This window comes from Anabrus simplex, chromosome 8 (genome assembly GCF_040414725.1).
Source record: "Anabrus simplex isolate iqAnaSimp1 chromosome 8, ASM4041472v1, whole genome shotgun sequence".
Taxonomy (NCBI): domain Eukaryota; kingdom Metazoa; phylum Arthropoda; class Insecta; order Orthoptera; family Tettigoniidae; genus Anabrus; species Anabrus simplex.
The window spans coordinates 198,531,791-198,543,957 of NC_090272.1; the positions used below are offsets into that span (position 1 = coordinate 198,531,791).

Consider the following 12,167-nt stretch of genomic DNA (forward strand, 5'->3'; position numbering starts at 1 on the left):
GTGAACTGGTTAGGATCTGCAGCACAAGTTCCTTCAGTGGTTTCTGGCTCAATATACACTACAGACTCAGGTGTTACAGGTTCGGTTGATATAATGGTGTCATTGTCATTCAAAAGAAAATATTGGGTTGGTTCTATTATTAAATTCTGGGATGTGTTTTCTGTGGAAATATTGGATAACTGTGGGGAAATTGGTGCAAGGTATGGCTTCAAGAATGACAGCTCATTCTGAAATCTCCAGTCTTTTTTTTTACCCCTCCCTGACTTCCACTTTTTTCTTTCTTGATCAGAGATTTCCTGTAGCATTCCCTCAAACGCTTCCAGGATTCTTTACATTCAGTCGCTGGAAAAGAAAACAGGCCCGTAAGTACCATAATTGAAATTTGTAACATAAATACTATATAAGGCAAAATATAGTGAACTGTTCTCTATTTTGTTTCAGGTTCCTTGCTACAGGGGACAGCTTGCGAACAATTTCGTTCAGCTACAGGTTAGGACATTCCACAGTCGTCAAAATTGTTAATGAAACATGTGAAATTTTATCGAACATTCTTCATCCTATATACATGCCAAAACCGACTGAAGAAAAATGGAAAAGTGTTGAGAAGGGATTTCAAGAACGATGGCAGTTCCCAAACTGTATAGGTTCCATTGATGGGAAACATGTCATCATACAAGCACCAAATAAAAGTGGTTCTTTGTTCTATAATTACAAGGGCACATTTTCTATTGTTCTTTTGGCATTGGTGGACTCGAACTATAAATTCATAGCCGTGGATATTGGAGCATTTGGTTCTAATAGTGATGGAGGAATTTTTCAAAATTCAAATTTGGGAAAAGCGCTGGAAACAAAAAACTTGAATATTCCGGAAAAGAAGAATCTACCTGGTACAGATATCCATTTACCGCATGTTATTGTAGGGGATGAAGCATTCCCCTTAAAGACTTATTTGATGCGACCTTACTCCAAAGCTCAATTAAATGGCAACGAAGAAAAGAAAATATTTAATTACAGACTCAGTAGAGCGCGAAATGTAGTGGAGAACACATTCGGAATAATGGCTCAAAAGTTTAGACTGTACGGTATCAAAGACGTTTGCAGCAAACTCCTCAACATGTAAAGAACATAGTTTTCACAACTTGTGTACTGCACAAGTTCTTGAGAGACGATGCAATTTCGTTCGTTGAAGAGGAATCATTAAATTCAACTTCAGCAGCTCTGCAGCGGTTGCATTTTACAGGAGGAAATGCTACTTCTGTTGCAATGGAAGTACGTGATGAATTTAAAACTTATTTTAATGCAGTAGGTTGCGTACCATGGCAAAACGAATCATTAATAGAGGTAGACTGAACACAAATTAAAATCTGTGAAGTGTTTGTTGTCCGCAGCAAAGTGTAGCACTTATGAAATTGTTCAATGTAAATATATGGTAATTTTTTAATTGTAAATACTGTAAATATTTCTTTTACTGTAAATATAATAAATATAGGCCTAAGTGTTGTCAATTATCATACTAGTATACTATACGTGTACTTCAACATGATACAATTTTATAGTAAGGTCAACAACAATTATGAAATAACTTGTATATTATCTTTCTAACCTGTTTGATTTTTCATTTCTTTGCTTATTACCTCCCAGGCATTGTCTCTTACGTTATTGTTACAGTAGTGCTTGTGGGACTTGTCATAGAGAAAACTGTATTTCTGAAGTAAACTGATCAGCTTTTCTGTGTCCATTATTATAAATAAAGCAAATTAACTATCGCAAAACAAAAACGTCTCTTCAATCTGTAGGAAACAGCTGACTTCCACCTGATACACATTTGCCGCCAAATCCCCGTCCGAAAGATGCCGATCGTTTACGAAGTTACACGAATGTTGATAATTCTGTTCGATTCCGCTCCGCTAGTCGAAAAATATTCTTGGCAGAGAATCCTGTTCCCTTCGGTTCGATTCGATTCGACTCGTGGCGATCGACATCTCTACCTCCCATTTAAACACATGTTAAAAAAAATTCTGTTCGGTTCGATTCGATTCCATTCCACTAGGTGGGAGCGGGCCTTTAGAGTGTTTCGCTTCCCGAGAGATAAGCAAAGGAGAGCTCAGTGTGTACAAAACTGTAGGCGTGACAAATGGCAACCTACAGACAATTGATTCTTGTGCGAGGTTAGTGAAGTTTAACAGTATGTTTATATGAACGATGTTTTATATTTATAGGTCTTCTTATGTATATATATATATTTGCTAGTGGCTTTACGTCGCACCGACACAGATAGGTCTTATGGCGACGATGGGAAAGGAAAGGCCTAGTTGAAAGGAAGCGGCCGTCGCCTTAATTAAAGTACAGCCCCAGCATTTGCCTGGTGTGAAAGTGGGAAACCACGGAAAACCATCTTCAGGGCTGCCGACAGTGGGGTTCGAACCCGCTATCTCCCGGATGCAAGCTCACACCCGCGCGCCTCTAACCGCACGGCCAACTCGCCCGGTGTATTTTCTTCTAGCAGCATTTTGAAGAATCGCAATTTGAACTAAAGAGGACCGGGCGAGTTGGCCGTGCGCGTAGAGGCGCGCGGCTGTGAGCTTGCATCCGGGAGATAGTAGGTTCGAATCCTACTATCGGCAGCCCTGAAGATGGTTTTCCGTGGTTTCCCATTTTCACACCAGGCACATGATGGGGCTGTACCTTAATTAAGGCCACGGCCGCTTCCTTCCAACTCCTAGGCCTTTCCTCTCCCATCGTCGCCATAAGACCTATCTGTGTCGGTGCGACGTAAAGCCCCCTAGCAAAAAAAAAAAGAACTAAAGAGGGCAGATGGACGGAAACTACTCAAGTGGAATTCCATCCCAACAATTTTCAAAGTCCCTAATCCACCTAAGTCTTTGATATACACTGACTGACAGTGACAATGCAACACCAAGGAGGAGTGGTTCGAAAGGGATGAAAGTTGGGGAAAAACAGAGACGGCACGGACGAATAATTGATGTTTATTTCAAACCGATATGCAGGTTACACAATGCACACGGCATCGACTCAGTAGGATGTAGGACCACCGCGAGCGGCGATGCACGCAGAAACACGTCGAGGTACAGAGTCAATAAGAGTGCGGATGGTGTCCTGAGGGATGGTTCTCCATTCTCTGTCAACCATTTGCCACAGTTGGTCGTCCGTACGAGGCTGGGGCAGAGTTTGCAAACGGCGTCCAATGAGATCCCACACGTGTTCGATTGGTGAGAGATCCGGAGAGTACGCTGGCCACGGAAGCATCTGTACACCTCGTAGAGCCTGTTGGGAGATGCGAGCAGTGTGTGGGCGGGCATTATCCTGCTGAAACAGAGCATTGGGCAGCCCCTGAAGGTACGGGAGTGCCACCGGCCGCAGCACATGCTGCACGTAGCGGTGGGCATTTAACGTGCCTTGAATACGCACTAGAGGTGACGTGGAATCATACGCAATAGCGCCCCAAACCATGATGCCGCGTTGTCTAGCGGTAGGGCGCTCCACAGTTACTGCCGGATTTGACCTTTCTCCACCCCGACGCCACACTCGTCTGCGGTGACTATCACTGACAGAACAGAAGCGTGACTCATCGGAGAACACGACGTTCCGCCATTCCCTCATCCAAGTCGCTCTAGCCCGGCACCATGCCAGGCGTGCACGTCTATGCTGTGGAGTCAATGGTAGTCTTCTGAGCGGACGCCGGGAGTGCAGGCCTCCTTCAACCAATCGACGGGAAATTGTTCTGGTCGATATTGGAACAGCCAGGGTGTCTTGCACATGCTGAAGAATGGCGGTTGACGTGGCGTGCGGGGCTGCCACCGCTTGGCGGCGGAGGCGGATGCGCCGATCCTCGCGTGCTGACGTCACTCGGGCTGCGCCTGGACCCCTCGCACGTGCCACATGTCCCTGCGCCAACCATCTTCGCCACAGGCGCTGCACCGTGGACACATCCCTATGGGTATCGGCTGCGATTTGACGAAGCGACCAACCTGCCCTTCTCAGCCCGATCACCATACCACTCGTAAAGTCGTCTGTCTGCTGGAAATGCCTCCGTTGACGGCGGCCTGGCATTCTTAGCTATACACGTGTCCTGTGGCACACGACAACACGTTCTACAATGACTGTCAGCTGAGAAATCACGGTACGAAGTGGGCCATTCGCCAACGCCATGTCCCATTTATCGTTCGCTACGTGCGCAGCACAGCGGCGCATTTCACATCATGAGCATACCTCAGTGACGTCAGTCTACCCTGCAATTGGCATAAAGTTCTGACCACTCCTTCTTGGTGTTGCATTTGCTCTGTCAGTCAGTGTATAATAGGAAACCTCCCAAAGAAAGGGAATTGTCTTTCAAAACAAGCAAGAAAAGTAACAGGAAATGTGTAATACTAGTACTGATGTTTATGAAAATTTCCTTTTCATGTGTCTGGTTCCATGGCTAAATGGTTAGTGTACTGGCCTTTGGTCACAGGGGTCCCAGGTTCGATTCTCGGGAGGTTCAGGAAATTTAACCATAATTGGTCAATTTTGCTGGCACGGGAGCTGGGTGTATGTGTCGTCTTCATCTTCATTTCATCCTCATCACAACGCGCAGGTCGCCTACGGGTGTCAGATCAAATGACCTGCACCTGGCGAGCCGAACTTGTCCTCAGACGCTCCTGGCACTAAAAGCCAATCGCCATTTCATTCCATTCCTTTTCATGTAAACTAGAGACAGTATCATTCTAACCCTACATGCAACGTAGAAATGTTTCACAGATATTTGAAATGCTTGTACCTGTTCAGTTACCAATTATAATCACAACAAACAATAGGTCTATCACTTCAAACCAACAATTTATGTCCAGCTGGCCATCATTACAACAATTGTATTGATAATAGCAGTCTTATACTGCACTGCAGTTATTATTTACAGCTAAATTTCATTTTATCCTTAATGCTCTATAGAGTACATTATATGGCTGGACAAATACTTAAAAGATCACAACACTCGCTTCACTCGCACTAACCAACTACTGTAATTTAATGTACCGTAGCCTAACATAATATCCTAATGTAATCCCTAAAATAGCCTAACCTAGGTTAACGCAACTTAATAGTGACTGAATTTCTATTTCTTATGAAATCGTGTCTACCAGTGGTTTTAATTTTCTTAACCATTCTTCTTCTTCTCCTTTTTATTATTATTATTATTATTATTATTATTATTATTATTATTATATGCACGAATATTAGGACTCAGCTAAGAGCCCCATGGTCGCCAACTCATGCTCCCTGGTTAGGAGAGCCTGACGCCCCTTTCAGTCGCCTCTTATGATGGGCAGGGGATACCGTGATTGTTGTTCTATTGCCCCCATCCACGGAGGAATCTATTTTGGATTGTGACTACGAGGCCCTTAGCTGAGTCTTGATATTGCTTTCACTATTCTAGCCCATCTGACGTCCCCTGGTCAACACTTGTTCTTTTCCGACCTCGACGGCATTAGCGCATTCGAGGCCTAGGAAGTTTTTTCATTTCCACGCACTTTGTGGCCTTCATCTTTCTTTTGGCGATACCTTCATTTTTCGAAGTTTTGGTCCTCTTCCATTTGTTTTCTTCTGATTAGTGTTTATAGAGGATGGTTGCCAGTTGTACTTCCTCTTAAAACAATAATCACCACCACCGCATTGTACTATATAGTTGCATGGGTTATCAATAAACTAGTTAATAGTAGCTAAGAACATCACTCCTGTTGTATACGTGCAGCATATTTTTGCCTTAGAACCGAAAGAAATACCACACGAATGGATAACAACAGTTACCATACATAATTTAATGCACTCAACTCAAGAGGCATTCAGTGTTTGTCAACATACTGGGGTAACCTTTTAGAAACGCAGTATCGAAAATTACTCTCTTAATAAAGAAAACGCTGAAGGTAATTTATTACAACCGTCATTTAGTACTTTAAATACAGTACTTCAAGTTCAGTATTTCATGTACCGGTAATCATAATATGACACAGGTACTGTACAGATTTCTATGTTTCTGTCAATAAGATTGCGTATTTGACAGATGATATTAATAAAAAACAAAAGTAAGACCAAGTTGTAAGGAAGTAAAAGAGAAGAACATGAGCTTTTCTGTTGATTCTTTTTTCTCAAAAAAGAAAAAAATAGAATTTCAGGCTCTGTTAATTATCTTCCTATTCAAATAGCTGTGAATGTATTGTGCCATTTCACTGTTATAAGAAGTTCTGTCCGTAAGTAGAACAAAGATGGAACCCAGGTATCTTGGAATAATTAACGTCGGAAGGTCTGATCATACCGCATGTGAAGGCGAAAGTACTCACATCAAGTGGGAGAGAAGAAGAATTAAGATCCAGAAGGCAGTGAAAAGGATCGAACGGGAATATTGTTACTAACAATTATATGAAAAAATGTTAGAAAAACGAGATTGGATTGCTACCTGAAATATACGAGTCGAAGACGGAAGTAACTGCACCAGAATTTTAAGGACGGTTCTAAAGAAATCAGCTCAGCGGGATAAAGAACGAATTTTTAGAAGCTACATTGCGAATTGAGTGGGAGACTAATAATTTCATTTAGCGCACTCCAAGAGACGTGAAGAGTGGAAAAAAACGGCAACAAGCTTACGTCACTGCAGTCTCTGCTGACGTACTTCACGATATTACCGAAGTGAAGAGTTACAGAAAGGGAATCCTACAATAACTCGAAATTGAGTGAAGAAAGAGATTTTAATCATTTCAAATTATAAAATTACATCACTCCAAGGAGAATATTCGACAAGTAGATCAACTCTTTCAAAAGGAACAATCTTTGCATTAGACAGTTTCTCACAGTTATTCACAATGGAAATGCTAATTAATCTTATATGCTATTCTATTCCAACTAGTCCAGAGATGAGCAAGATGTTCTAAGGAGATGATAAGCCAGACTGCCCAAATGGGTGCCGCAGGATGACGTTGCCGACCGAGATGACTGAGCCCGGAGGAGGAATATGCGGATATTTCCCGTCCACCCAGGGAAATAAGAAGCGACGTTTCAATATGTCCTGTCAGTTGGACATATGACGGAGACTGGAGCTGCTGAATTCAGATAAGTCTTACTTTTAAATCAGTGTAATAATGTTTATATTCAACTGTAAGTGTAATATGATTTATTAATTTGTTCCGTGCGAAGTGATTAAGCGACAAGAGTGGTGTGATAAGTTAGAATAAAGGTGGATAGGTAATCTTCAGATATGCATGACAAATCCTTAAATAGGTAGTCACTCAGTGATGAAAGCCTACGTTCGAAATGTGATCCATGTAGTGTGAAATTCTGAATTAGTCAAGGTGACGGTAAGTTGTATGATATGTAAAAGAGCGATATAGATACGTGTGTACATTGGTTATAGTCAATGAATGTCAAGTTAGGAACCAGCAGTAGGATATGCTTGCCAGATAGACAAATGTGTTTATGATAAATGGAGGTTATGACTGAATGAAGGTCATAGTATCTGGAAATGTGTCCATGAACCGTAATTGAAATAATAAGGGCCACGATTGTAAGAAGTGAACCCGTGTTTAGTAAGGAGACAGATTATGGTTTTGAAGGTATGATAATAATATTTTAAGAGAAGTTGATACGTGATTGATGATTTAGAATAATGATAGTTATTGATTCTTCGCGAGGATGAGCACGGTGACGTGGTTATGCACTTAATGGTTTTCATGTAGAGTTTTGCTAATTAGGAAATGAACGTGTAGCAATTTCATGTACTGTTTATCTTACGAGCAAGCATAAAGAAATACAAATAAGATCGGAGTGACATCTGTTGGTTAGAACGCACACTTGGTAGTGTCACAAAATCTCAGTTAGGAGGACGAACTAGACACACGTACTGTCACAAATGTTTTCTAATACCAATCTATTTTTTGACGAGAGGAACGTAGTAACTTCTTAGGCGACATCCTACCACTGATGACTGAATGAAAATGTAGGAATGATATTCGACGGTCAAGTCTTCACACCATGCACCATTCTAGATAGCATATTTCAGACGAGACTAGTAGAGTAGTCGCTAACAAGTATAATATCGCACCTATGTTTAGCTTAAATTGACGAGAGGATTTGGATCTGTAAATGGTAGATGTATCTTATTGGTTCTTTTTATGAAAACTACATTGATTTGAAAAGAGGACTTATCGGACTTCACGCAGAATAAAACGACGTAAATAAAGAAGCATGAATATTCAACATTCAATATTCAATATTCAATATTCAATGTTCATTATTCCATATCCAACATTGTGACTTAATTATGTATGGAAGCATTAGGGAACTATCCTCCCAGGTGAATACCCGTAGGTGTTTATTAGTATGTCGAGAAAGATGGAAATGATTATATGGCAGTAAATGAATATGAGCTCCGTGGGAGAGCTAATAGTTAATTCAAACCTGATACGCAGTAGGGAAAATTCCAATTCATGAGATATGGTTATAAATCTCAAAATGCGTCCTGGATACCATGGAAAAAACACCCTCAGTCTATATTTTTGCTTATTGGAACTCATGTTGTAAATATTTTTCTTTTCCTTTGCTAGGGTGCACCCAAATAATTTTTTTTTTTTAGTTACCAGATAAGTTACTACCTATCCAGATAAGTTTTTCTTTAGTTGCCTAAGTAAGTTTTTAATTACTTATGCGAATTTTTAATTATCTATGTTAGGAACTATTCACTAATTTAAGTAGTCGAACATGTTTGACTTAGTTTCAATCCATTAATTGTACGCTTTATTCCAATTTGATTATTTCTTTAAGGGCCTAAGAGGGAGAATTTGACATTTTCTTTTGGACTTATGATTTTTAATTTGATAATTATGAGCTGGATCATAATAGTATTCAACTTAATAATGGCTTATGCGGGACTTAATAATTTGCCATACACTGTATTCTGTCTCTGATTTTGTGGGCAAGCAAGACCTGAGAACTTAATGTAGTGGATTCCAGTAGATCAATTATAGATGATGATGAACTCAAACAACTTTGACTTTAGAATGTATAGTGGACGCCGGATGTGCCAAATACCGGTAGATTCTCCGTAAACATTGCTTACATATATTTTTGCACGATACCGCCATTTCTTCGGTTCTTCTTTCTACCCAGAAATGTGGAAATGCTGAATGAAGGAGTTGCATGGAGCAATTAGGAGAGAAAAGGAAATGATTAATTATATATTGAATGGAGAAATAGGTAGAACCTTGAGGTTAAGTACATGTTCCCTAGAAATAGGCCAAGTGAACAGTCGATCATACAGTTTCCTTTACCAGATTTTCTTGTGGGAGGATAGCTCAATATTCGAATTCTGGATTGAAACATTTGTATAATAAACAAATATGTAAAATGTTAAACAGTTCTTTCAATGTGTTCATAGTATAGAGACCTAGATTTAAGTAAATGAGAGCGGTAACATCTTGATAGCATAAGAATTAGAATAAGCAACATATGAGAGTCGTTTCTATAGGTGATTTAAGTCTTATTTGGCTCCGTATGGTATATCTTTCTCTGACTCGGAACTCATCACCCAAATTATAGAACTATTTAGTTGGAAAGGTCATAATTAAGCTAGCCTGGATATTATGCGTCCTCTCAGGGAGCCGGGAACGGCGCAGTATTCATATCATTTAAGTGTTATACAGTTATATGTACATGGCCAGGAGATACCCAATTAAATTCTTTATCAAAATTGGTTGGCATTTTGTTTTTATTTCAATGTACGGTACCGAAATCCTCTAAATTCGAATACACTTGCCTTTGGTTACGCTCGCTTAAAGACCCAATATGGCGGCTCCATAAGTAGCATTCGTGACTTGACCTCCCTAGACAGACCGTGGTTTCCCATTTTAACAAGGCTAAATCCGGAAGTGTTGCGTATTGTCTCTACTGTATTTGATGCCATTCATCATCATCATCATCATCATCTGTTTACCCTCCAGGTTCGGCTTTTCCCTCGGACTGTGCGAGGGATCCCACCTCTACCGCCTCAAGGGCAGTGTCCTGGAGCTTCAGCCTCTTGGTCGGGGGATACAACTGGGGAGTATGACCAGTACCTCGCCCAGGCGGCCTCACCTGCTATGCTGAACAGGGGCCTTGTGGAGGGATGGGAAGATTGGAAGGGATAGGCAAGGAAGAGGGAAGGAAGCGGCCGTGGCCTTAAGTTAGGTACCATCCCGGCATTCGCCTGGAGGTGAAGTGGGAAACCACGGAAAACCACTTCGAGGATGGCTGAGGTGGGAATCGAACCCACCTCTACTCAGTTGACCTCCCGAGGCTGAGTGGACCCCGTTCCAGCCCTCGTACCACTTTTCAAATTTCGTGGCAGAGCCGGGAATCGAACCCGGACCTCCGGGGGTGGCAGCTAATCACGCTAACCATTACACCACAGAGGCGGCAGCCTATTCCTAACTTTTTTTTATTAGTCATTCGACCGGGTCAGGGATGGAATGAATGAAGATCCCGTCTAGCGGCGAGGATATAAATTGAACCGGCTGAGAAGCCTGTCGCTCACCTCTGGGGCAATGGTTTATGACAAAAAAAAAAAAAAAAAACCCACGTGGCGCAACATCCTCGAAGGGCCATGGCCTACCAAGCGATCGCTGCTCAGCCTGAAGGCCTCCAGATTTTGAGCTGTCGTGTGGTCAGCACGACGCCCCTCTCGGCCGATATACTTGGCTTTCTAGACTGGGGCCGCCATCTCACTATCAGATAAGCTCCTCAGTTGTAATCACGTAGGCTGAGTGGACCTCTAACCAACCCTCAGGTCCAGGTAAAAATCCCTGACCTGGCCGGGAAGACGCAGACACGCTACCCCTACACCGCGGGGCCGGCTAATGACTGACAGATGAAATGAAATGATATTGGAGAGTGTTGCTGGAATTAAAGATGACTGGGAAAACCGGAGTACCCGGAGAAAAGTCTGTCCCGCTTCCACTTTGTCGAGCACAAATCTCACATGGATTGACCAGGATTTGAACCAGGGAACCCAGCGGCCAGAAGCCGGCGCACTGCCGCCTGAGCCACGGAGCTTGCTCCTTTTTCACTAATATTTTAAAATATATTTTATTATTTATGAAGCGCCTCCGTGGACAAAGCGGAGGCGGGAGAGGGTACTCAGGTTTCCCCTGTCGTCTTTCACTCCAGCAACACTCTTCAGTATCATTTCATTTCATCTATCATTCATTAATCAGTGCCCCAGAGGAGTGCGACAGGTTTCGGCAGCCGGCACGATTCTCATCCTCGCCGCTAGATGGGGGCTTCATTCATTTCATCATGACCCGGTCGAATGAGTGGAAAACAGGCTGAGGATTTTAATTTTTATTGCTTATGGAATAAATATGGAGACGGTATGGCGTACCGGGGTGTTATTTTTCCCAGTGCGCCAAAGCGAAAACTGTTTTTTCCCGGTATACCGTAACGTCCCGTTCCTGCGCATTGGCCTTCATTGCCTATATGACCTTGTAATGTATGATGACGCACATTTCAAAAGGTGTGGATATACGAAGCTAAAATTAAATGACGTATTGCTTATAGTGCCGGGAGAAGTTCGGCTCGCCAGATGCAGTGCTTTCGATTTAACGCTCGTGGGCGACCTGCGTGTCGTGATGAGGATGAAATTATGATAACGACACATACACCCAGTCCCCATGCCAGCGAAATTAACCGATTATGGTTAAAATTCCCGATCCTGCCGGGAATCGAACCCGGGACTCATGTGACCAAAAGCCAGCACGCTAACCATTTAGCCATGGAGCCGGACATTACGAAATTTGTTTGGCAGGAGTCAGTGTCCTCGGCCATAGGGCGGTCTGCTCATTACTTAGAAATGTGCAACATCATAAAATAGAGGTCATATAGCCAGTACTCCCTGTCAGCTGTTGAAAAAGCTGATTTTCCGTAAAGCATTTATTATTTTTAAATAACATTACCGAGGAAATCGGCTATGCGCTTACATTCGCGTAGCTGTGAGCTTACATTCGACAGATGGTGGGTTCGAAACGACTGTCGGCAGCTTTGAAGATGGTTTTCCGTGGTTTCCAATTTTCACACCAGCCAAATTCTGAGATTGTACTTGAATTAAGGCCACGGTCGTTATTTTCCAATCATGGTGACGTCGAAAATCTTCG

The 12,167-nt window shown here is 42.3% G+C and overlaps 1 pseudogene; it reads left to right on the top strand.

Moving 5' to 3' along the window:
* Positions 1 to 439: 439 nt before the first annotated feature.
* Positions 440 to 1,350, top strand: LOC137501918 (uncharacterized; annotated as a pseudogene).
* Positions 1,351 to 12,167: the final 10,817 nt, after the last annotated feature.